This window comes from Anopheles merus, chromosome 2L (genome assembly GCF_017562075.2).
Source record: "Anopheles merus strain MAF chromosome 2L, AmerM5.1, whole genome shotgun sequence".
NCBI classification, from domain to species: Eukaryota; Metazoa; Arthropoda; class Insecta; order Diptera; family Culicidae; genus Anopheles; species Anopheles merus.
The window spans coordinates 40544643-40572128 of record NC_054083.1 but is presented as its reverse complement, the minus strand read 5'-3'; the positions used below and the strand labels follow the sequence as shown (position 1 = coordinate 40572128).

The window sequence follows — 27486 nt, the reverse complement described above, 5'->3', positions numbered from 1 at the left end:
TACATAAGTAATGAGGCTCCATTCGTGGTGGACAGTTATAAACCGAGCTACAATAATAAGCAGTCCTTCTAGAAGTAGCTGTAGCTTGTCTGCGCACATCATCTTGACCGCGAGCGATAGTGTAGTGAACCCTTTCAAGCTTGCTCAACAACACGCTGATGGGATAATGCGCTTAAAAGGCGATTTATTTCACCAGCTGTGTTTGTGGAGGAAGGAAAAAACACTGACGCGGCAAGCTGGAGGCAGCTGGAGGCAGCTTTGGAGCACTCTGTCAAAGGTTGTGAGCAGGGTCTGGGTTCGGATAACTGTCACGTCGTTCGACAGTTCAAATGAATGAAAGTGAGCTTTTGAAATGGGCGAAAACGACTGTTGCGATCGAGTAGGAATGGACAGTATTGGCACTATTTATAGACGGTCACTAACGTGATGGACGACAGGGAGGATAGTATGGATTGGAAGAGGATGAAAATATTTCATTTTCAGGACGCTTGTAAGATATGGCAGTGCTACTGAAAATGTTAAAAAATCTATGCACATTTCTAAAAAAAGAAAAGCATTACCTCTAAAGCACTGCTTAACCCACCGGGCGGATGGAGCACCACTCGGGAAGAAATTGTTTGCTTTTGCATTATTCGTTTGAGCTGTTTTCCGTCTCAAGAGCTAATCCAACAAAGGACAGCAGAAAGATGGCCCTGCTTTGCGTTGGCATCCGACGGTAGATGTTTGCCTCCATCTTATGATCCTTTTTTTTGTTGTATTTCTCCCTAGTTCCGTAGTAGTATGCAGCCATGCATGTTCTAGGAATGTGTGCGGCGGTTTTTTTCTTCTTCCTTCCTCTCATAAGATAAGGACGCAATATGTTTAACAATTTCTCCACAACAACAGCTTTTGATGTAACGGCCAAACTGGGCTGCGTCTTTGTTATTGTAGCCACTTGACGCAAGCATCTGCATCTGTGGTGGAATGGCCCAGCGCATTGCGTACAGTTTCGTGAAAAGGGGTCCAAAAAAGTTAAAGGGACAAACAACACTGCTCTAGCGTTTCTTAGTTCGCCACGGGCACGTCTTGAGCAGCAGCAGCAGCAACCATCAAACAACTATTTACGGCTGTTGCTTTCGTCAAGGGCGCATCAGGTAGATTAGATTCCAAGCAAGAGATCTGGAGCTCAACCATGCATTCTTCGGTTCGGGTTCGAGAGTTTCGGGATGCGCGCGGGCGAGTGCGAAGGTGTACAATGTCAGGGAGGAAAGGATAGAACAAAATGTGCTTACAAACGTCGGAAAAATGAATTTTCCGAAATGAAAGTTGGTTGCGTTTGTAAGTGTATCAAGTCTTGAGCATTTCTAAGAACCGCTTGAAAAAACAATGTCATAATTCTAAGCAAGAGCATTGTGGCGAAAAGGTTCTTGTCAATAATAACAAACAGTTATAAAGCTCCAAATTCTATGGTACATTATAAAAAGTTGCATATAATAATATATAATGCATTTAAAATGGCCATACAACCCCTGACCATCGGTTTGCTAGCTAAATATTATTCCAACTTTTCATGTTACTTCCTTACTACATTTACAAAATATTTCTTTAACCTTCAGCAAAACTCCACCAATATTTAGCAATCATATTCTCAAAGAAACAGAAAGAGTGCTCCGCTTCTTGCAGCAGCAGCAGCAGCAGCAATTCCCCACAGAAATCATCGCGCACGGAAAGACGCAACCTGGCGGCACACGCTGTGCGAATGATCTTGCGAATATGATAATAAAGTCAATTTGCTTGGCCATTTATTCTTGTTTCCGATGGTACTGCCGGCAGCAGGAAGACAAAATTGCAACTGCACACCGTACCGCACCGTATCATGCGCTGTCAACAGCTGTCTCTCCGGGCCCGCCCAACACTGTCATCCCGGGCGTGATGCGATGCTGCACAATTTCCACCGCGTTTCGAGCAAAATAAGGGGGAAACAGCCCCTGGGTTTTTGCTACCATGCCATCGGTAAGCGCTTTACCATGCTGCGCGTCCTCACCGTTCAGGCCCGTTGTGTATGCAATCCGCAGAGCGTATAAGATGCATTCTATATTTATTTTGCTCACTGGTTCGGGCTGCCTGCCTGCCCGGGCTTTGGTGGTGCTCCGGTGGGGGTTTCTATTCACATCAAATCACTGTTCGAATATCAGTGGCACTATAGGAGAGAGAGAATGGTTTCCATATGCAGCAGCAGCAGCAGCAGCAGCAGCAGAACGGTAGCCCATCGTTAGCAGCCATTTTTCCTGTTACAGTACGGCACCAATGCTCGATGGAGACGCCCGGTAGCTCAGCCTGCTGGTAGGCTTTTGTGAAAACCATTGCCCCTTCCCTACCCATCAAAGCAGGCCATCCCTGGGGTGTATTGTATTGTAACGAACGAATAGTGGTAATCGTGGTGGTGGTAGTGGTAGCAGACACACATTGTCTCGCAGCCTCTGTTGCGTCCGTCTCATCGCTGATAAGCAACACAATGGAGACATTTGCCTCTTCGCTACATGCTTTATTTGATTTGCGTCTGATGCAATGTATATGAATGCACAGCAACGAGCAGAAGAAAAAAGCCTGTCACGCTTCTTGTTCTTCTTCTAGTTTTGGCGTGTACTCATCTTATTCCAGTGTAGGGGCATTACCGTTTAGCGTTGAATTGTGTCCGCACCATAATGCACGCGGTGTGTACGAGCACAACGGTGCACCATTTTCGTCCTCACCATTTTGAAGGCACGTGTACGGTACGTACGAACGTTTCAATTTTCACTTGCCCTGGCAACGACAAATACTGGCACGTGTGCGCTGTGGCGCTTTCATTTTTTTTCTTTCTTTTGCTTCCTCCCACGTCAAACAAACATTAAAATGCTATTCTGAATCTAGATTACTAAAATAAAACCGGCAAAAAGAACAAAAAAAAAGAAGATCTGCAAACATTCGCATGTCTCGGATGTCCTCTGTCTGCTCACCTTTAGTTGGTTGGCCACCACGCTGAACGCGCACCGTGATGTGAGCTGTATCCGGTTTAATGTCTTCCTTTGCACACTGATTTGCGCGAGCTTTTGAGCAAAAATGCGCTACAAAAAAAAAAAAAGAAATACTTCGTTGAAAAATCATTTTATCTGTTTGCTCTTTTATTTTGTGCGTCGTTTTGGTTTTTGGTTCACCAACAGCCCGGCACTGTCTCACCGAGCACTGGATTGCTGTGAGCGTTACCATAGACACACAGCACACACACACGGCTTCCCACAGCCCAGAGGCACATTGGGACAGTTTCGGACGAACGTTTCGCAATGTGTCTCGTGTGTCACCGGTAAACGAGCGTTTTACACAGCTTTGCATTTCAAAAGGACATTCAGTGGGTCCATTTTGTGTACAGGCAGAACGCCCGGCGAAAGCTCTCGCCGCTCGAAATAAAGGATTTTGAGAAATTGAAATAAAATCCTACATGTTTGGGGTGGCATTTTTCACTCGCTTTTTATATCTGTGCACATACATGAGCAGACGTCCGATGAAATCGATCCAACTACCAACGCTTTCGGCATACTGCGATTTTAGCTGCAAGTAAACCCTGTAGCACCAGGAAGCTTCGGTTCGGTGGAGCATTTTTTTTGTATCACCAGCTAGAAATTTTACATTTTTGCTCAATTTACACTCGAAATTCATTTGCCAACTGGTGCATACACGGAGCCACCCCGTCCGAGCCCAACGTACTGGCATGTGCTGACACATGCTGTGCGAGCTCTCCCATTACTGCTGCCCGCATGCTTTTGTGGTGTGTGTGTAATTGAATTTTCCTACTACTGCCTTCAAGCTGCACTTGCCCCCTTTTGCTTTGCTGCCGGTTAGTTTGCGATTATAGCGATACGATCCATCTTACCGTGGGGCGAAAGGGGGCTGGACATAATTCTTGCTTTACGGCCCAGCGCAGGCAATTAAAAGTTCAAACAAAGCGCCCTGCCTACGGGCAATTCTCGACAGTAAGCTTCACCATGCTGCGAATGGTGGCAGGGGGTGGTTTTCTGAGTGTAATAGTTAGAGTATTATTACCTTGTATGTTTGTCATTCGTGTTTGCTGCACCTGCTTACCTTTCTCCCCTCTCTCTCTCTGTCTGTCTCTCTACTTCTACTCTCCCAGTGGGTGGTGCCGTAAAATCAGACCGGGTTGCATTTTATCCATCCAGTGGAGACGTAGCGGCACATTGGGCTGTCTCGGATACATTGTTCTACCCAGTTTTGCGTTGCAATCTACCCCTGGCAAATGCAATCATAATCATGGGCAAATGCATAATGAAATGCATACTGCACTGCAGTCAGGATAACAATGGCAATATTGCACTTTGCAACGGCAGACCCACACATGGCAGCACTTTTGGCATAGTTCTCAATAATCGAAGCATCATGATCTTGCTCGGGCCAGGAAGGCGGGCTCTATCTAAAGTGGTGCAATTTTATCCTGCATGTCTTTCCTTCCCTTCTGTGCCTCGCTTTTTACCTCCCAAAATCTCATATCAATGAAAAATACCCATTTATGGTTCAAATTGTCAATACACACACATTCTCATACAGATAGTGCCACCACTTTGGAGCAGCAGCAGCAGAAACGATTGCATCTTGATTTATTTCACTCTCTCCTGCCACGCAACCAACCGACCGTGCCTTGCATTTACGCTTCTTCCAGTTCCGGAATCGGTTTTGCGTTTCGTACTGCACATGCACAAACACACACACACACACACATACTAAGAAACGTTTACTTCCGCGTCGTCGGAGCATGTTTGTACAGGATGCAGGCAATGTATGATGATCGCTTGTAAGCTTCCGGGCGATTGAGCTGGTTGGTCGGGTGCAGCTGCAATGAGGTTGACAATTGCAAAACCCCCCTGCCCCCCCCCCCCACCAAAAAAACGGCAAAATGGTACGACAAAACGGCCTGCAGTCGTGACGTGTCTGTGTCAGTGAAAGGGGCATCTTGTTTTCTATGAATGTGTAATTTTTCGTTGCTTTATTGGGTGTATGGGGTGCGCATATGTGTTTTGAAATCGTTCAAGAACGAAATATGCAAGTCAGTTGTGATCATACGGAAGAACAGGTTTTGACTGAGCTTGGTGGTTCAAAAATGTTTGTAGCTGCAATAATAATTATGTTTTATTGCTTTCACAACTACATCGACCACTCATTTGTAGCTTTAAAAAGACTCTGAAACGTAAACTCGATCCCATCGGCACCTTCACGGAAGATGTAAAGAAGATGTTCTAACAAAAACAGACAAAACCAACGTCGTTCTTTTTTATCCCACACTATGAATCATTCGTTTGATTAATCACCAAAACTTCCTGCTGGTGCAGTATTTTAAGTGTAAATATGCACCGCACCACAATGATAGACAACTAAAACAAACAAAAATCGAGGCACGCAACCACGCCAGAACAGTTGCGGAATGCAGCACCACAGATCCTGTCGGATGCAGTGCGTTTGAAAAATGTTTAAACTGTTTGCTTTTCATCACCATCATCATCATCATCATCAGTTTTATCTACCGAAAAGAAGCACAATGGAGCTTTTATGTTCAAGTTTTTCGATGGATAAAGTTCCGTCACATCCTGCAGCCAAAGTCATGCCGTGTGTGTATGTGTGCCTCAAAGAATGAAACGCAATTTATCACTTTCTTTGCACAATAAGTAGCTCGGTGATGCATTGGAACGTACCAACGCTCCAAGGTATGGAATGGAATGCACATGAGCACGCATAGGAAAAAAAAAACATCTTTCTATCATTTCCATTGTACAGAAGCGTAGAAACACTGGCTGAAAGTTTCAATTTCCTCGCTTTGTCGAATGGTTTAAGATGAATATTCCCATCGCTCTTGTAGCTTTGGTATTTAACTGTGTGCCGCCTCATCATGCCCGCATAGCGTGAATGTTTGAAAACAAATCACAGAAACGGTAGTTAGTCAACAAAACGACCGTTTGATCGATGCATTCACTCCGGCGATATGGAGCGCATACCGGGTGCCATGGCGTGTTAATTAATTTTTCATTGAAAAGTCAGCTAATTGATGGATGCGCATTAAAATTGATGAAATAAGCGCCCGTTTGCCTGTTACACCCCCGGTGAACATTCAATTTGCGTTGCGCTAATTGTTTTAAAGTGTTTGACACTCGCCAGGTGTGATGGTGTGGTGATGTGCGAAGACAGCACGATTTAGTACTAAAAATATTTAATTAAAATTAATCATTGAATGTTTCGTGGGATGTGTGGAAAAGTTAATAACTTTAAATGTTTTACAAACGCTAAGAGTACACCCTACCGGAGGTATTAAACCTTGAGAATGGTAGATTTACTAAACAAACCCTACTTTACTGCCAATTGCCCTTGAGCAGCTTTATTAAACGTCAAGCCAATAAATCAGCAGTAAATTACGATTATGGCAGTAGGCTTGGCCAAAAACGCATTCGCCGAGGGTTGTAAATCTGCTCAGAGAAAATCAATCCCTTTTTACTGGTTTGCATTGCACGTTCACTTCACTCACCCGGTACACTAGCACTTCACCTCACCCGGGCCGCCAGTCTAGGTATAAAGCATCGTGTTTATGCCGAAGCGGAAATGAATCCGTTGCTGAACGTTTTGGAACAGACACTGAATTTCGCTAGAAGAAATTGAAGTCACGAAAAAAAGCAAGTACACCAACTAGGCTACCCCTTTCGGGCAGGATCAGGCACGCATGTTTGAAACGCCCCCCCCCCCCCCCCCCCAAGTACGCTGACGGCACGTTTTGAATGATCCGTTCGACAGTTCGCCTGGATCGTTTGGTTTCGTTTTGGTGAGCCCTTTTGCCAAACGTGTTACGTGCAGCCTTTAGACAGTGATGGCGGTAAGACGTTCGGCTGCTCTGGACGTACTATTTGTACGCTTTTCGCTTTGGTGCTGCTGTTCAAGTATTCGCAGCAAACACACCCCCTTACAGAAGCGTCCTTACCCTGCCGTAGTTTGTGAGCGAGCGACTTCCGGGAGTTCGAAATTCCGTCTGGTTCGATGTCAATGATGAAGTACCCGTGTGTGGATGTGGTACGGTACGGTTCCGGTACGGTGAAGTGTGTATCTACGTAAGTTCCTCGCTCTACCGACCCAAAACGCTGTGGCAGGCACTTGGAGCAACTGGGTAGGCAACTGGCTACACTGGCTGTGTGGTTCGTTGTGATTTTATGTAAGCTGGTGGAAGAATCGTAATATTGATTTAGAGCTTCATCGGTACACGCCGTTCGGAAATGGCGGAGCGTGCTCTATTTCGGATGCCCCTTGTAAACGCGTTTGGTAGTGATTCACTTTTTGCATTCTGCTTGCGTGTGCAGCGTAGCGTACGTTCGTACGTGGAAAATGGCGCCAATCGCTTGGAGGGGGAATTTGAAATTTCATTCCATCATAATGGCTGCAATTGGCAAACAATCGTCATTACGGGATTGTGTTAGCTTGTACTGCCACTGAACCTAAACAGTTTTTGGTAGAGCTTTTGAACATTTAAAGAAACTTTTATTTGAAGATTTATTTATTGTTGTTTATTGACATTCAGTATGATGTTCAATTTATTTAATTAAATTTTGAAATTCTAATATTGGGGCCCTTTCCGTTTTAAATTGGTAGGCTAAAATTTCAGCCTGTCAGCTGTTTGAATTGTATAGCAGTTTTCGAGCAGCTATCTAAGTGGGTATAATATACAGGTGGGCTTATCCCGAGGTCTATGCATTTAGAAGGTTGATTTTTATCGCTTCTACTTCTGAATGATAATTTTAAGAATGTTTTGTGTATTCGTCAAGCCTCAAGAAAGCTCTTTGGAGCAAAAGTTTTCACCCATCCTGTCAAAAAGTGATATTCAAAATTGGTTATAAAAAACATGCTATGAGACCACCTGGACTACATACACTTTGATTCTAGATTCCATCACCAGATCTCTTTAATGTACCTTGGGATAAATGTAAACAAAACCGTGTTTTCGAGCAGGTACTCGAATCTAATTCTAGCTTTGAGGCTAGAATAATCTAGACTGAAAATTGCAGGCTAGTTTTTTGTGAGGTTTTGTATGGAGTGTTTACATGATTCCAGCATGAACTGTCAAACTCCATACAAAAAACTAACTAGAATCGTGAAGGCCCCCATTGTCCTTTCCGTTTTAAATTGGTAGTCTGAAATTTCAGCCTGTCAGCTGTTTGCATAGTAGAGCAGTTTTCGAGCAGCTATCTAAGTGGGTATAATATACAGGTGGGCTTATCCCAAGGTGTATGAATTTAGAAGGCTATTTTTTATCGCTTCTGTTTCCGAATGAAGATTTTAAGAGTGTTTTAAGTATTCGTCTAGCATCCAGAAAGCTTGTTTGAACACAAGTTTTCACCCATCCTGTCAAAAAGTGATATTCAAAATTGGTTATAAAAAACATGCTATGAGACCACTCGGACTACATACACTTTGATTCTAGATTCCATTACCAGATCTCTTTAATGTACCTTGGGATAAATGTAAACACCTCCTTGTTTTGCCATTTTTCGAGCAGGCACTCGAATCTAATTCTAGCTTTGAGACTAGAATAATCAAGGCTGAAAATTGCAGTTTAGTTTTGTGTGTGGTTTTGTATGAAGTTTACATGATTTCAGCCTCGAACTGTCAAACTCTATACAAAAAACTGAGTAGAATCGTGAAGGGCCCCATTGAAAGATTGTCATAAAAATCAATTTTAGTTTGTTAAGAGCCTAAGTCTCTGTAGAATTTAAATATAATATTTATATAAAAAGCATGTAATATGTTGTAAATTACAATTATTTTTTAAACTGAAAGTCTTCTTAAACATTCTGTGAGCCACGCGTGTAGCGATTCTAAGCAATTAAATAAAAATATATTATTGTTTCAACAGAAATCAGCCTATCCTTTTTTCCATAAATATACAAATACCTAAAACATGAATAAAAAGGAAGTTTCACTCATCCTTTAATGCTTAAGCTTCTTACAACGTAAAGGATAATTTATTTATAACTTGCTACTCACATTACCATAAACAGACAACGGCGTTTCCGAGCGAGCTTTCCGACAGACAGAAACTTCAAATTCATTCGACAAACGACACCGACCGCCCGAAGTTAGTGGTCGACCATAAACAAGAAAGTATCGACAAGCGCTTTAGCGCGTCTGGTCATAAACCCGATCACCACTCCCACCCGTTCACCCACGCGCACATCAGCCATGCACATTGTTACACTTTTGTACACATATTGAAGATTTATGAAGCTGCAGCCCAACTGCTGGCTCTGTCTGCGTGGTGCCTCCAGAGCCCACTGCCACCAGACTAGTGTTGGGAATTTCGTTAAAAAAAGGAACGGAACGGAACTAGTTCATTTTTCAAAAAGAACGGAACGTGAACCTGGGGTGCAAATGAACCGACCCAGGGCTTAGAAGCAAAACTGTCATTCGGGAGGGGGGGGGGGTGTTACTTGAGACAGGATATGAAAAGGCGTTTCTTAAATCATCATGCTGAAATCACCAAATCCAGATGGGTTCAACCTGATGTCCAGTAAGCTGTACCAGCTGTGCCAATATAAAGCATGCATTTATTATCTAGCATTTTTTAAACTTTTTAGATGTGACGACCATTTTCGGTCAAAGCCTTCCTGTACCACTAATAGGCTTGGCTATCAGTAACTTAAATGCCCATAGCAGGATAATCATCCCAGCGTATGGGGGCACGATCCATTCGAGGCTTTTACCCATGCCGATGTTATTGAGTGGTAGGAGTTGACGATTGTATCACGAGATTGACTAATTATTTGAATTTCACTTACTACTTAGAACAAATAGTTTTTTTTTTCACATAAATCGTTTACAACATCACGGCACTCAAACGGTTGTCGAATGAAACAGAATGCTTTGAATCGAATGACTAAATATTGGAATCATGCCGAGTGCCAAGATCAAGCAGATATCGTGGCATAAAAAATAAATACATTTTATTTTTCGTTGTTCATAATCGCATATTATAATACATCTCTTCCAACCCGTTCTGCCATATGAGTACAGATTTAAATTTTATAATAATTATTTGTCTGGTTAGGATAAGCTAAATTATAACAAAAAGTATAATAGATGTTACAAATTGCACCATAACACCAAATAACATTTTTGGTCTCGTTTATCACGATTTTTATAAACGATACGCGACGAAATGTGATGAATATTCCTGTGAGCATGGGAGAGTGCACAGACAACACATACTGTGTGCGAGAAAGAGTGAACAGTTATCTTGCATGCAGCAAGCAACAGCCGGACAAAGCCGGTTTTTTTAAAGAACGGAACGCACGAACGATAGCACCTTGATGACATTATTGAAGCGGCAAAGACCGGAACGGAATGAACGGAAAGAACGAATTGAACGGAACGGAATGAACGGAAAGAACGGAATGAACGGAAAGTACGAAATGAACGAAACGGAACGGAATGAACGGAATGAACGGAACGGAACGGAATGAACGGTAAGAACGGAAAGAACGAAATGAACGGAACGGAACGATTTTGTATAAAGGATCGGAACGGAACGGCCTACATAAAGAACGGAACTTTTTTACTAGGTTCGGACCGGAACGGCCAACACTACACCAGACACAGTATCGATTCATCGCGCCCTGGTGTGGTCATTATACTTGCGAAACGAGTTTGCACTTCCTCGAAGGAAAGGAAGATGCTTTCCCTCATACCGTAGCATATGCCACGGCAGCTCTTCCCATAAAAGGCAACGCTCTCGGGTTGGTTCGTTAACCGCGTGGAGAAGAGGGAGAGAAAAAAACAATATTGGGCTGGCTTCCAAACAACAAGGCACACCAAAAGAGAGCACACAGGTTGTGGGAACTGGAAAACCAGACACAATTTTTTTTTTGTTGTTGAAATTTTGGCTATCTTTTTCCCTTTTTTTATGGGTGTGTTCCGTTGGGCTTGGGTGCAAATTTTAAAGCCGCTTGTTTAGTGCGTGGAACGTACCATCCGCCGCCAGCCAGTGGCTTTACGAGACAAACCATCGTCATAAAGCAATTTCGCAGCGACGAGTGAACGAGTGGAGGCCGAATAAATGAGATAAAGTGGCTTTACATGCATGCTGCTGCCGAATTTAAAAATAGCTGGGGTAACTGCTTACCGGTGTGGAAAGGAGCGGAATGGTAAAAGGGTAATAAATTGAATTCGATGTAAAATGTCACTGTAATGAGGTGCTTGCCTGCTATGCTACAAAGCTTTTATGACAGCAAACGCGCTGGTTTGCACTGCAGCAAGCAATTCCTCTCAAGTGCCCGAGTGTATCTTAAACGTCGTATTAAAGCCTACTGCAAGGCTTCAAGCGTGCAGGCTAATGGGAAACTTTCTACTCTGCTCAAGAAAACCACCAAGTGCTACACACACACCCACACCCACACACACACAAACACACACACACACATACACACACACACACACACACACACACACACACACACACACACACACACACACACACACACACACACACGCGTGTACTCAAACAACTCCATTCAAGTTCAACTTTCACACCGGCACCTCACGTCGGGCGTGAGGCAACAACACTTCTCCGGTTTCCGCTGGTAGTGCTGAGCGTTGTGATAAATGTGTGTGTATGTGTACGTGTTTGAGAGTGTTTGTGGCCGGCATAGTTCAGTGGCCGCTCGGTGTGTGAGGTGCGATGTGGTTGATCCATGCCCTGGACACTTTTGCCCGCACGGTCGTAGGTCATCTTCCGGTGCCGATCGGTCGGTTGGTTAATGCACAGTAGCAGTGGAGTCGGTTGGAGTGACGCATTCTTTAACGTACGTTTAAGTTGATGTTGTTTGGATAAGCATTGCAGTGGTGACATTTCTTGCTGGGGCAAGTCTCATTTGTGCTGTTTGTGGTGTGTTTTTTGGAATTTTGCTTCGATTTATCTCGATATGTTTTGATTTTATGCATTGAGTATGAGCTTGTAGGCCATTTTATACCGTCCAAATTTCAACGACCGTTAAAGGATTTTCATACGACCCACAGTGGTTTTCATAGTGGTGCGACAATTCCTTGACTCGATGCTTTATATGATGGTAATTAGACTCAATGCCACCCTTATTGGACAGGTACCTTAGAAATTCTTATTGGATTTGCCAAAAAGGATGCAAGTAGATTCCATTTCCTATCCCATTAAAGAGCCAATCAAATGTCCCACAGCTACGAGAATCCCTGAGAAACCGTGCATTAAAAAATGGGTTCTTTTTTCATCAATTTAGCTACTGAAAGCTTCGTTTGCTGTACTGTTTGATATGGAATCGAAAAATCCCAAAAACATGAGCTGCTTTTAACGTTTTCGCAAAAACCTTTTCCCAATTATCCAAACAGTTACGCAAAATATCATTCACATCATTCCTTTTCGGGAGAAATAATCTTAAAACTCTTTCATCCGTTTCATCTGCCACCAGTTGAAGACGGCACAGCTGAAACCCACACACACACACACACAGATACACCCACACACACACACAAACGTGCATCAGTACTGCAAATCGGTTCCGATCGAAATTCGATGTGAACGCATAAAAGCAAAAAAAAAAATATATCCAAAAACGTTGCTGGAACGAAATGCTTTTAAGTGAATTAAAAATCACTTTCTGCCCGAATGCGGACCGCTTGCGTCCTCCGCAAAAAAAAAGCTGCAGGGGGAAATAAAAATCGGATACTTTTCGCATTTTCCACCAGAAGGATTCGGTTTGCTTTTGCCAATCGGAGAGCGGGTTTGTGTGTGTGTGTGTGTGTGTGTGTGTGTGTGTTGGTTGTGCACTACTTTCTACGAGCTTTCGCCGTCAATTTTGCTAATACTGTGAAACATCAAAATGGACACTCGCGGATGTTTCGCGGGGAAGAAACGAGGGTCCTAACCGTACGCCGGTTTGCCTTTGCATCCGGACCCGCGGGTGCTGTGTCATTGAATCCGGAAACATCCGAGACAAGCTGTTCTGTTCGAGTGGCGGTTGTTTTGCTGTTATGGCCGGAAGGTGATACTGGTGGTTGATACGTTGAAGGGGTTTGTGCTGTTGGTCGATCGATGTGCGATGAGTTGGTTTCGAGATTTTAAAGAGATTTTATCACATTTGTTTTGATGCTGCACTTCAAAGGATATCCTGTACAGGTTTTGTCTCGTTCGGATCGTTGTTTTATGGTTTTTTAAATAGTGTATAAAAACACATGGAAACAGCTCTTTCTACTTTTAGTAATTTTTTTTTAATTCTTCCGGGGGTTTGTTGATAATCACTTTCTTTGCTTAGTATTTTGATCCGTAGTTGTTGGTGTTATACTACATTTGGTATTTTTAGCTTATTTAAACAAATAAAATAAAATGGAAAGAAATACACCTCATCAACGTTTCTCGGTAATGCCTCAAAGAAAGCCCTCTCAATCTACTTCAATAAACGGAACCAAGATTGATGGTTTCTTTGGCATACTTTTTTTTTTAAACATTCCATTAACCGATCCATTATTGATAACAGCGCTTAAAACGTCGTTAAACCGGGATAAAAAGCTTCGAAATATTTCCCGGAACTGCTCAGGAACAACATTCTTCAACTTCGTATACATGCACAAACACACACACCCACCAGCCACGTGGAACGAATTTTTGCGTGACAATGTGGTGAAAAATTCAGCTCAAGATTCCTGTTTATTATGCACCGCAGATTGCACTCGACAAACAATGAGGCACGCTCACGCAGCCTCGACACAACCACAACCACCAAGCTAATGCACTGCACGTGTATGATGGAGTACGAGTTTTACCACCCCCCCTCCCCCCCCCCCCATCCCATCACGCTTCCAATCACGCTTCCTTTTCATAATTCCATCCTTTCCTTCCCATTGTGCCAGCGACACGCGGAAAAGCGTTTTCGCTCCTGGAAAGCCACCGTTGATTTTGCTGTAAGTGTTTGTTACCATGTGGCTCTGTGTGGCTGGGTGTGTGTGTGTGTGTACCGGTCCCCTCTGGCAATGGCGTGTGTAAAACTTCGAACCGAAAGTATTTTACCAACCTCATCATCCGTCAGCATTGGTCGTTGGTGTCTTTGTCAGTGGTGTTCTTTTTCGTCCTCTTCTTCTCCTTTAAATATCCCACAATAATAGCACACATCGGTGGGGCGACTGTAGCAAGCACGAGGGGCAGTGCCATCACGCTGGCAATGTAGGAAGGACTCGGGCGAAAGTAAAAATAAAATTGTTTCACAACAGCAGCAGAGCTTTCTTTCCCTTTCTGTCGTATTTTCGCTGCGGCAAAGAAAAAAAAAGAAGAGGAAATTGAAAGTGATTGCTGCTTGGCAAATGTTCGCCTTATACCTGCCTTAGGCCCCCCTCCAGTGCAGAAGAATGTTTCGAAGTCAACCACCAAGCCGTCCGGATGGTTTGACGGTGAAGCAAACTTGCTTTTCCTTTGAGGGTTTGCCTGTTTTTTTTCTTAGTGGTGCCTTCACTGTTACGCGTGGGTATGTATTTGTGGGTGTTTTTTTTGTTGTACATATATGAGCTAAGCTTTTGTGTCACTTCCCTGTCAAAACTTAAACCGGGAAAAAGCGGTATTTCCTCCCTTCCATTTCAATGTGACGATGCCACATTGAGGGAAATATTTGATTTATGTGACACCTGCACACCATCGGGCAACTTTTGCTTCCTTTTTCCCCTCTCAAATATGTTTCACACTGAGCTACGCGTTACTGTCAAGCGGCGAAAGGTTCCCATATTGACTGAAACTTTTGCAATTAAGCAACAACAAACAAAAAATAAGTCTTGGAATTTGAGTGAAAAAAAAAAAATCCTTTCAAACTGAAAATTAATTACCCAACTCATTACGTGCGTTTAAGCTGGCTGTTTGCTTGCACGCCCCCTCGCCAATGGGCAAGGGAGCAAAGCAGATGGGAAACATAAATGTCCCACGGTCCGGAGCGGCATGTGCGTCCCTTTGGTGGTTGGGTTTTGCAGGGGCAGAGAAAAAGGCAAAAAACATAAAACGAAAACGACCAAAAGTCAAATGCCAACACTTGTTGCACCGTCATACCACCCATCAAAGCAGCGTGCAACGGAAAATCGAAAAACGTCGTTTGACTGCACTGCACGGCCAAGCAGCAGCGGCAGCAGCACTAGCAGTGTGTGATTGTCGAGTGTTTGATTGGCCCTTTTCCCGGAACGGTGATGCATCTGACACATTTTCCGCGAAAGACGCCATCGCCGTTGCAACAATCGGGAGAAGCGCTTTCGCTGCGGAAGTGTACGTGTGTGCCCGTCCGGTGTGTGTGTGTGTGTGTGTCGGAAACCCCGTGAGATGTTGTATAGTGGAGGGAGTTGTTCGCAACAAACAGCACTATTGATGCTTCGATGGTGACGGCGCTCCCTTCTTGGGCTGGGAACACACGTCAACGCAAGTGCACTACAGGTTGACATTTTCGTACCGGCTTCCTGAAGTGCTGGTGTGTTTGGTGCTGTTGTGTCAAAACTTCCAGCAGAAGGTATTTGCTCCGGTCTTTTTGCTCTGGTCCCCCTCTCTTCACCTCTTGCTTCTTCTTCTGTCACTTGCCGGGGCACGATGAAAGCGCGCACGAAAGCTCGTACCAAGAATGGTGTGCGGCGCACACTAGAACAAACAGCAAGCAGCAGGGAAACGGTCGGGATGTAACGTTCAACCATATTGAACACGGGTTCGATCCGGGCGGGTGAAGGTGGCCAACCATTGGGGGGGGGGGGAAACGCTCCACGAAAACGCTCGCTCAAGTGGCTGGTAAGTGGTGCTCCTGTGGCGCTGAGCGATAAACAAGTCAATTGATTTTTGAAGCCGCGTTTACCGACTGCGTTGACAGTATTCGGTGAGCAGAACGCAACACGAACAGATTCGGGTGGCAGCTTTTCGGTACTATAATCGGTTTGACAAAGTGGTGCCGCCAATCGCGGGGTGGGAAGCAGTGTCCGTACGCTAAGCGGACGGAACGAACGTATATTTGCTCTTCCCTGCTACGCGACGAAAATAGCAATAGCGAAAATAGAATGTATGTCACCTTTAAAAGAATGTTAAGTGTAGCGAGCTGGTTGGCGTTTAGTGTGGGAAAATGCTTACTCTTTTAACACCTATTCCTTACCGGAAAGTATTTCAATATTTTGGGGAAAAGGAGTACAGCTTGCTGCAGCGTTAGTCAAAATGGCAGCGAGTGTTGTTTTTTTTATTTGTGTGTGCTTGTTTTACATTTTCTCCAGAGTTTGCTTCCTACTACCTAGAAATGTTATTCCACGGTGTATAAGGTTCAAATTCGAGCGAACCGCTGTTACGAAGGTAAACATTGCTGGACAACTGTCACTGCAGGGATTGGGCTTTAGAGAGAAGAAAGTTGCCCAGGCACTGGCACGTGCTGCTTTTGTTTGAAAAGCGTTGATTTATTCCCAGAAAGTGGTAAAACTTGTTTACCGGATAGCAGTGGTAGCTTAAGGTGGCAATATTTTTGTCGTTTAATTTTTCGAACACGAGGTACTTAAGAGGGCTCAAAATGGCTTGCTGATTGCTTGCAGTTTTAGTTTAAATTTCACCTTATTTTGCATATGCAGGCTTCCCCCAAGATACGACCCCCTCGAGTTACGACAATTCTCAGATACGACGATTTGGATTTTGACAGTTAAAAGTTGTCATTGTGAAGAAATTGATGTATTTTTTCGAATTTCTTGCTGACGGTTATCACAGACACAGACACAGACACAGACATTTCCAAAGATTCCACAACTACCCGATCTGGAATATCTATATCGGGTAAACGGCATTTGGAGTAAAATTAATACACTTGGGACACTACACTACTTGGGACATTTTTTCGGTCCCAAATACAGCCGTATCTTGGTTGACACCTGTACTTGTAAATTTGGCCAGATTACAGTGCTTTACTGTAAAGTGTATGCAGCAATTAATAGCCTCGAACCCCAATTACAATGCAGTGTCTTCAGAAGTACCCTTAAGAGACCCAAAACAAAGAGGTCCTTACATCAATACATTACGTATTCCTGTTTAAGAACCGGACATAACGTACTGCCGATTCTGGACCTGTTACTGAATCTGTATCGGTCCAGTAACCGATATTGAACCCGATCGATTAAGAAACCCACTCCGGTCAAGAAACCAATACTGGGGCCCTTTCCGTTGTAAGTTGGTAGACTGAAATTTCAGCCTGTCAGCTGTTTGCATTATATAGCAGTTTTCGAGCAGCTATCTAAGTGAGTATAATATATAGGTGGGCTTATCCCAAGGTGTATGAATTTAGAAGGCTGATTTTTATCGCTTGTGTTTCTGAATGAATATTTTAAAAGGTGTATGAATTTAGAAGGCTGATTTTTATCGCTTCGGCTTATGAATGAAGATTTTAAGAGTGTTTTGAGTATTTGTCAAGCCTCAAGAAAGCTTGTTTGAACAACAGTTTTCACCCATTCTGTCACAAAGTGATATTCAAATTTGGTTTTAAAATACATGCTATAAGACCACCTGGACTACACATACTTTGATTCTAGATTCCCCCCCCCCCCCCGGATCTCTTTAATGCACCTTGGGGTAAATGTAAACAACACCTTGTTTTTGAGCAGGTACTCGAATCGAATTCTAGCTTTGAGGCTAGAATAATCAAGGCTGAAAATTGCAGGCTAGTTTTGTGTGTGGTTTTGTATGGAGTGTTTACATGATTTCAGCCTCGAACTGTCAAACTCCATACAAAAAACTAACAAGAATCGTGAGGGTACCCCACTGATTATACCATTCTTGGAACTGATCATGAACCAATACTGGTCCTGGCACTGATCATGAAACGATACCGGTACTGAAAGCTTTCATGAACCCATAATGCTCCTGGAACTTATCATGAACCCATACCGGTCTCGGAACCAATCATAAACCCATATCGGTTCTGGAACCGACCATGTGTCCATATCGGTCTCGGAACCGATCATGAATCTATACCGGTCCTGGAACCGATAATGAGTCCATACTGGTCCTGGAACCTATCATGAGCCCATTACGATCCTGGAATCGACCACAAACCCATACCGATCCAGAAATAGCTCGTGATTTTAACCATTTCCTGGAACAGCACCTGGAACTGTTCCGGCTTGAGAACGATAATTGGTTCGGATCTGGAAGGTAGGCAAACCATAACCGGTAGTAAATGTGCAGCGTAGGAATTAAGCGTTGGAACTATCGAAGCAAATTCTATAGAAATTTTAGTAGAGTTTTGTATAGCGATGTTATTGTTTCATCCTTAAATTATCGTGTTTTTGCTATATTCTTTACCGACAGTGTATGTTTCCAATCGTTGACGCTTATTATTGCCTACAAGTCGATTATGGCCTTTGTAGAAATAAAAAAATAAATAAATAAATAAATAAATAAATAAATAAATAAATAAATAAATAAAGTGATCAATGGTTGACTCGTTGTTTTCAGCTTTGTAAGTGTACAGCAATCGTTTCCTTAAATTCTCCTACCTAGGAATAAATATTTATAAAGTAGTCAATTGTTATAATAGTCAAAGTTTTGTATGCGTAACATTTTAATGAAAATATATCAATAAACTACCACGATCTAAGAAAAATGCTATACACAAAGAAATGTGCAGTACAGAATTAGTACCTGAGGAGCAAAACGGATAGCATGGAGGCAAATCTGAGGGTAACAACTGAATCTTGATGCGCTTTTAAACGTTGAGCTTGTCATGAATAATAATCTAGTTACTCAACTTATCAAACCTGAACTGCTCGCTACCAATCCTCGACACCCCAAACCCTCCACGGTCAATTACCACGGCGCATAAGGCACGTTCGCAGCCCGATTATGGCAGTTTAATTAGGGTTCTCTGGGCAGACGGACAGGTGGACATGGCGAACACACACTTTGGCAGAGATAAAGCTACAGCGCACTTTACTCGGTGAACATTTGCAATGATTTCGTTTCATTGTTTTTGCTCTCCTTGTCCACAAAAAAAAGTTCAGTTTCCTCCGTAGCTGAATGGAAGAAACCATTCTGCCAGCTTTTGCCACCATCGCGCACCAGCACCACCTGACAGGTGCAGCGCTGTGGCTGCAGCACAGCAAAAAGGCCATAAGGGCAAACGTCGGCGTAGCTGCAATACGATAAAACTAGCGTAGAATTAGCGATGGAACAGGGGCACGGCAAAACAGCGCTGCATAATTGCAAACCCATTACGCTGACATTTCCGAAACGCGGGCTACAATTGCCATTGCCACTGCGTGGAGCGTGGAGCGGCAAGGAGCATGGTTTCACATGCGCACAATACGTGCCCTTGCCAGGAAGCGTGATTCCAGGGCATAAATTTATTGTTTTCTTGGCCTTTTACTTTGGCCGCTCCCGTGGCGGGTCCAGCTGGTGGTCAAGGCATTCTTCGAGGGAAAAATGCGCCAGCCAACGTGGCAAACTGCTGCAGCAAAAGTTTCTGTAAAAGAGTTTCGGGAGAGAAAAAAAATTGAACGAATGTGAGAAGTGTGATGAAGTAATTGTTTCTTTTGTGTAATTTTGTGCTGAAGAGTTGAGGTTTTTTGTTTGTTGGACAGTATAATCTATTCTTGAAAGAGAAAGGAGGAATAAAAACACTAAACATAAGGTGTGCCTTTGTACTCCACAGCAACATTTGAATGAAGAAACCACACGAAAGACCATTTCAACCCCTAAATGTATGCAAATCATTGTTTCTTTCAATGCGATGAAAAAATAATAAAAAACGCCTAAATGTTCGCTTAAGATAAGCAAATCGTAAAGCATAAGGCAAAATTCAATCATTTCACCTTCACCAACAAATTACCTTCCGGGCACACTGGGCACGTCCTTTTACGAAGATGGCTCACAAAGTAGGGGGAAAACACAGTACTTCTTCAGTACAAAAACCGACTACGAAATATCACCTCCATGACCCGTGTCCAGCCGACACACACACACACACCCAGACAAACAAAAAAGTATACCACCGAAGGCGCTTTTTCCAATAAAAATGGAAATTGTCCCGCCGCCAAAGCGTTCCTAAAGCGAGGCAAGCGCACCGTTCCGGGTTTTCTTCCCGCGGGTGCGGATATTTACCGCCCAGCTCGCCTTCCGCACCAGAATCGAGCAAATAATCATTACAGACAAGCGAAGGTACAGCTCGTTCTCCCGTAAATGGAACGGCAATGTGGCGGGCAGCCGCGTGAACGAATGGCGCCACAGACAACGGCGCATTTCGGGCACGGTTGCCTACCTTTGATCGTCGGTTGTTGCTGTATTAAAATAGCAATTTCCATATCGTTTTGCTTGCCGTTTTCCCGCTACTGCTTTCGTGTGTACGCTTACGTTTGCCCGTCTGCTTATCGCTTTCGTCTCGCGTCTCTCTTTGCAGGTAGCTGCTTCCCCAACGAACCACGCCCTTGGTCACTTTTGGCAGCCGTGCATCACAGCCGTGGTTCACCTTACTGCGCGTGCAGTCCGGTAAGTTCAAAGGAATTATGCAGAGCAGTTCCGGTACCGGGGGGGCAGTCTTTCCCGAACCTACAGCAGGAGGCCACCACAGCAAACCGAATCTAGATTCGTTGATGGCTGGCTGGCTTCAATTAAAGCAATATGCTGCTGCTGCTGCTGCTGCTGCTGCTAACGGCAAGCCCCATTGTACGCTATTGAGCGTTTTATATTGGGGTTTGAAGTAGGCCTCTCGGGGCGGTTCACGGAGCCGGGGCCCAATGAATCGCAGCCTGAAGTATTTCGTAATTAAACTTTATTTCGCTTTTGCTTGAGCCGGGTTGCTCCGGGAAATCGATGACAAAAATCGAGCCTCTGATGATGGCTCGAAACGATCGCAGGCAGGGAAAATCGCAAACAAGCTTAAAGAGGATGGATTAATGTGGCGTTAGATTCAATGGGTAGTTGCAGAATGGTTTTTGCTCTTTGTTATTCAATTTAAAAATCCACTTAAAATATAAAATATTCAATATTTTGAATTTTCACCTAATAAGTAAATATTTAGTGTAAGTATTTAGCTCGACAAAGCCAAAGAAGTCAGGAAATAAGAGACAATAAAAACACCTAAAAACCAGTCTCAATCAATGAAACTATCATACCATTTGGCGTACTATTTTATTGCACAACATGAGCTGAATTACTCCTTCCGCTTTACTTTGCCCTAAGCTTCCCTAAATCATTTCCATAAACACAACAAAGCACACACACACACACGGTACGGTTTTACGATTTGCTCACAGCTTATTCTTTATTTGCTAGGGCACGAACGTCACGATTTACATACGCGAAGCAAATTTTCGTACGCCCGCCGCTGGACTGCTAGCCGATTGTGCTGTGTGTCGGTGCGGGATTATTTGTCTATGCGCAGTGCATCTCGGTTCGAGCGGCAGCACACAGGATGTGCAGGATGTAAAATTTATGGATTATGTAAATCGGCAGCCCCCCATTTAAACCCGGGAGGGTGCGTTTTAACTGACAATCGGGCATGGGCAGCTTTGCATGTGTGCTGCGTGTCGCTCGGAGCTTCGGAGCTTTTATTGATATTTTACAACTCAGGAATGGAGATGCAAACAGCAAGCGAAACGGGCATTTTATGGACAATAACAAAAAAATCCTACTTTTTGTAGCTGTTTTCTTGCTGTTTCCAGCATTCACTTCCGTGCAACGGGAAATGGTTGAAAAATGAAACTTAAATTCCTACTTTTTTGAACCCAAAAGCTTCCCATTTTTTTTCTTCAATATTGACTAGCTTACTATCCGATCTATTTATCATCATCCGCTTTTGGTAGATTTAAATGCAAAAATGCTAATGTGTTTGATTTTTTGCCTTCTCCCGGCTTGCACTCAAAAACCCATCAACCAAATGCCCCAAGGGAAGGAAACGGAGGGGCGGAAGGTGGAGAAGGTGGATGGGCAAAAAGCTCTTATCGGATAAGGCAGGATAAATGGCATTTATCAATCACAATATTTCCCAGCTTACAGTGAAGCGGTGGAAGGGGGGGGGGGGGGGGGAGGAGGTGGAGGGTAACCGCAAAATATCGTGGCTGTTTTATGGTTTTTCTCCCGCAAAACGAACCCGTCCAGTTTCATCCAGCTGACCGATCTTGACATTCAGTCGGTTTTATTTCCCCTTTTTTTCTGGCAGCGAGGTACCTTCATCTACCATGTGTCACACACACACACACACACACACACGCACAAGGGTAACCGGCTCTATTCGCCCCGAGGGTATTTAGAGCAATCACATTCGATTCCGACTTCTCAATCGTGACAGTTTGTGGTTTTTCTTGATAGCGGATGCTGCCATGCCTCCCGAAACCCATCCGATTTTCGTGATTTCGGTCCAACTTTGCGCCATCGAAAGTAAGCGAGTGCCTTTCTCCTACTTTCAGCCTGTCTCGCCTTGACAGAGCAGCGCGTCTTTGATCTTTCCACCTTTCCAATTTGATTGATGGAGCATCGGTGAAATCGGTTCTAGTAGGCGGTAGAATTGTGGTTTTTGTTTGGTTATTCCCTTTCTTTGGGCGGGTTGTATGCTCTTTGTTTCATGGGCATCGTTTTTCACCGCTAACCGATTGCTGGAACGATTCTGGAAGCAACGAGTGTTTGGTATTTTATTTCGATGCAACATTTTCACTAGAAACCGTCCCATTTCCTTTCACCTTCCGCTTAGCGTTTAGCGTTGCAAGCAACGTTTTGGGGCATTTTATTTCCACGAACTTCGAATTGGAATTAATTTAAGGTAAATCAGAAAACCCCTATTCTTGACTTTTAGCTGGAAAAATAGACGCCGTGCCATATTTTATGTCAAAGCAACTGTGTAGCCTCTTCCGTCTTTCTAAAAAAAAAAAACAAAAATCTGCCACAAATCGAAGGAAATGAAAGGCAAAAGATAAACATTTCATTCAAATGTTCGCTCAAATCATTCCGCCCCTGTTTCAATAAGCTCGTGCTCGAATGACTTTTGATTCGAGGCAGACGCTGCTGCGGTGTCGTCCACCTTTTGATCAGTACGTACGTACGCTTCGGTACAAAGTCCAAAAAACTCGGTCAGGAAATTGTTTTAGCAAATGTTTACCAAACCGTAAAAAAAGGCACCCAACCCAACCCAAACAGCCACCGCCAGCTGGCTGCAAACGAACTCGGCGAGCGAAGAAGTCACCGTCGGTCCAGCGTGGAGTGAACGATTTCGTTTTTATGCTTTTACGGCGAACGTTTTGGGGCTTTGGGGGTGGGGGCGGTGTGTTACGGTAGCCGAATTCAATACAAGACATTCAATGGAATGAGCCCCCCCTTCTCCCCTACTAAAATTTGGAGTGCCAACCGAATGAAATCTGTTGCTTGTTCGATGACTTACTTTTTCGGTTCTCGATCCTCGGAGGCCTTTCGGTGCAACTGAAGCGTGCCCGCCCGAACGGAGCGGATGGATGGTATTTCCGTGCTACAACTGAAGAGCTACTTTTTGGCTTTGTGCACTCATACGGGGAGGATGGATTGAGGGCATGGAAGCGCGCTAATAGAAAGGAGAGGGGAAAGGGGAAGATGAAATCGATGTGTTACATTTTTCTTACATGCTCTGGGACGCATCTGATTCGCTTCATTCGAGTGTACAGGATACAGCATGATTTGTACCTTCGATTGATGGGTTTTTACGATTCCAGGGGTAATATCGTGTGGGTACGGTTGAATTATTAGACGAAGTGGGTCATTTTCTTTTAAATCCATCGATGAGTGTGAGCAAAAACAGGGGTACAATGGCATTGAAATGTAGGAAATAAGGAGATTAAAGCTGCATTACTTGCATGTGTTGTATGGGAGAAGCAGAAGGTTGCTTGATATGCGCCTAAAGGTATGCAATGGATTGTTCAAAATTTACGATAAATTGGTATGCGCCTAAAGGTATGCAATGGATTGTTCAAAATTTACGATAAATGTAGAGGAAAGAGCTTTTAGCAAATAATCTTACAGGCGATAGAAGTTAGGATCATAGACATTGTTGAAGGTTCCTATGAAGTGTATTATTTACAGTCACTGACTTTGCTCTAAGAATGCAAATTCAGCTCAACAGGTTCGAGCTCAAAGAATAAATTATTATCATAGAAATTGTTGAAATTTCCTTTTAAGTGTGTTATTTCTAGTTACTAACCTTGCTCAAAGAACGAAAACTTAAGCTCAAAAGGTTTGTTGAATTGTAGGAAATTTAAACAAAAAATCAAACATTTTCTTGTCATCTACCACTTCATCTTCTGCTGTATGTAAAATTCGCCACTTCAATTTCCAGCGATTGGCCTTTCGTAAAATAAATTTCCACTGGCAAATCGATAAGTATGCTACTCCAGTACATTATACAACTTAATTCTACGAAGCAGCCGCAACCTTTCACCACACACCTACACGCCAGCGTTAAAAGTCGAACGAGGTCATACGTTGATGGTGAAAACGGCGTACACAAAAAAAAAACAAGCAGAATAAAACGAACGTTAAAAGGCCAAAGGTTAATAGCGCTGCTAGATAAATTGCAATCAATTCTCAATAATGCTTCATCCTCTTTAATGGTCGGTTCGTTCGCATCGTGAACGGTGGTCAGCGTTAGGGGTTGGTGGCATTTTTTTGCTATCGCTCGAATCCAGCATCGCTCCAGCTCAGTTTTGAAAAGCTTCTTGTACTATTTTTTGCTATTTCTTTGCACCACTTCTTGCAGCAAATAAGATGCGCTCGATGGCAGTGCTGCTAGTTGGCAAATGAAAAGGGGTTCAAAGTTTCGAAGACGTTGCTTTGCTCTAATGGCATCAGGGGTCAAACGGAGGGAACGAAACAATTTGCACAGAAAGGTAGGAACAACAATTCTAAACTATGAAACATCCTTAGCGACACTTAGGAAGGGCAAAAACAAAATCCATTCGCTGAAATAAAATCTGTGAAAATTACCATCCCTCGACACTTAATGCGAGATTCATAAGTTATGCTCAACCTTGTGGGTGCCTCTATCCGGTGTTAGCCGGACGACTCGTATGCTGGCATTAAAATAAATTGATTTTTCAAAAAGCCCCCAAAGTTAGACGGTAACCATAATCGGTATCGCTTTACCGATGCGGTCCAATCTGGTCCACCTTCTGATGGTAGAATATCGGTGTGAAACGTGAAGCTTTTTAGGTCACAAAGAAGGTACCGGAAGAACGGCCATCGATCGTACAAAGCGAAGGGAATTTCAGGAAGAATGTATTGACGGAACGAACATCTGCTTACACGTCCGTTTGAGGAAGGAGCCGGACACGCTTGAATGTCATAATTGTCCTAATTCTGGACCGAGCCGCTTCCTTCACCAAAAAGGAATATCGAATTTTTGGCGTCCCCTTCGAACGACCGATCGCACTTCAACCGTTCGCACACGGCAAGGTGAGCGAAATGGTTGATAGTTCAGCATGACAGCCATCGCTCGAACCGACCTGCACTATTAGCATTCCAATGAAGTGTAATTACGAACGGCCGGAAGCCGTATCGGACACCCCAAAATGGAAAAAAAGCGAGCGTCTTGTTCGCCTTTTCCGACCTGAAGAACGAAATTTTGGCAACGTAACGTAGCACCGCAAGAAAAAAGCAAAACGAGAAAGGATTGGTCGTACGGATGCGAGCCCAACAGGCGGACGACTGGCTGGGCGATACCGCTCGAGGGGCCATCGAGATCGACACAGCCCCAGACAGGAGGCACAATTGGCATTCCCATCGTGCCCCGTCTCCAATTGCGTAATTCCAGCCTCCCTGGAGACCACCATTTTTGCGCATTTGGACCAGCGTTCATCATCGGGGGGTTTTGGGTCGTTCCGAAGACACGAGCGTCTTCTGGAACGTGACGTCTGTTTGAAGGACCGGGTTTGGTTTCACTTTTCACGCCGAGCCGACTTTACCCCTCGATGTTGGTGTGTGTGTGCGTGTATTTTTGGCTGTGAGCCCACGCCACCAAAGATGGGTCGTTACTTTCACTCGTTCCGGCACACACACACACACACACACAGCCCCAATTACGGGGTACTTCAGGCGGGGCTCGAAGAAATCGATTTCGACCAAAGCCTGTCCGTGGTAATCCCGGTCCACCCACCCCGGTGAAACTCGACTCGACTAAACTAAAGCGAAGAATGTGGCACCGATACCTAACGAACGCGATGCCACGGTGTCTTTCACCTCCCGGCCAAACCCGGGCCGTAAACGCACCGTGGTATGGTATGCCGCTGCGAACGAAACGAGACAGATGAAATCTTCATAAAAATTATCATCAATATTACGGTTATGTTTACGGCGCCGGGAGGCGAGGCGGAAAAGCGAAGAGCGAAGCTCTAGCTCGCCCAACACAACCAGCAAACGCGGAAATGAAAGTTCGTCGAGGAGCGCGACGCTTACGGGTAGCGCTACCGAGCACCATGTTGTTATTGTTAGAGCAAGAGAAAATCAATACCAGTGCCAAAGATGGTGCCAGTGGGTATTATTTCATCGATGATGGTTTGTTTGTTTGTTTGGTTGGTTGTGGAGATGAGCGGCGAAGGAAACGAATGGCTCTTTTTGGAAAACCAAACTGTGACCGAATGATAGTCTTTAAGACACTGATTGAAGCTTTGATTGGCAATTATAATTGAATAAAGCCACTGATACAATCTATACTTAAATGAACAAAGTTCCAAAAAACACCTAAAGATGCTCAAATCCCTACACAATAGTATAAAAGCTCGTTAGCTCGGTTAGTTTGACTGCGAAACGTCCCGCCAGTCGCGCAACTATGCAAATTATACAGTGAACTAGACCCATAAAAAGTTGTTGCTTATCTTTACACTACATTCGTCGAGTTTTAAAACATTTCACACAGTATAACACCATTTCCACAATGTCCCACTTTGCCCGCTCTCGCGCGTCAATGGAGACGCCTGGTAGAGCCAGGCACAACCCCCGAAGGACCATTGCGACGCACCGTTTCCTGCGCCAAATGCACGCAAAATTAGCTTGTCTGCCCTGTCTAAGCGCAGCTGGGTGTAAAATTGGCCCAGTCAAACCAAACCAAACCGGGATCCCGCGGGTGGCCGATTGTTGGCACAATCGTTTGGCGTTATGCATCATTTAGCAAGTCAAATTTTGCGAAGCCACATTTCCCCTCCCCCGGGTGCAGCATTACGATGCAAACGGGCTTGGCGATGTCGAATTTACATCGCACGCTGAATCGTACGTACGTGCACACACACACACACACGGGAGACGCAGAAGACACCGAAGCGGCACAATAATTAGCATTTTCACTGTGCAGTTGTTGTCGGTGCACGGTGCCTCCTGCCAGGGAACGTAACCGTAGCGCGACATTCGGGCGTATCAACGCTTTGGTTTAGCAGTTGTTTTGTAGTGTGTCTTTAAGGTGATGTAGCGTTTTGGTTAGATGTAAA

The 27486-nt window shown here is 44.1% G+C and overlaps 1 protein-coding gene across 8 annotated transcripts in view; it reads left to right on the top strand.

The window, feature by feature from the left end:
* LOC121592530 overlaps positions 1–27486 on the top strand; it is a 112173-nt gene that overhangs the window by 11168 nt on the left and 73519 nt on the right. For 7 of the 8 annotated variants that reach the window (XM_041914045.1, XM_041914041.1, XM_041914043.1 and 4 more), the window contains exon 3: positions 20451–20539. The exons of the other annotated variant lie outside the window; for it this stretch is intronic. The gene's annotated coding sequence lies outside the window, so the exon portion shown is untranslated. The remainder of the gene's footprint in view (positions 1–20450; positions 20540–27486) is intronic. 8 annotated transcript variants of the gene reach the window in all.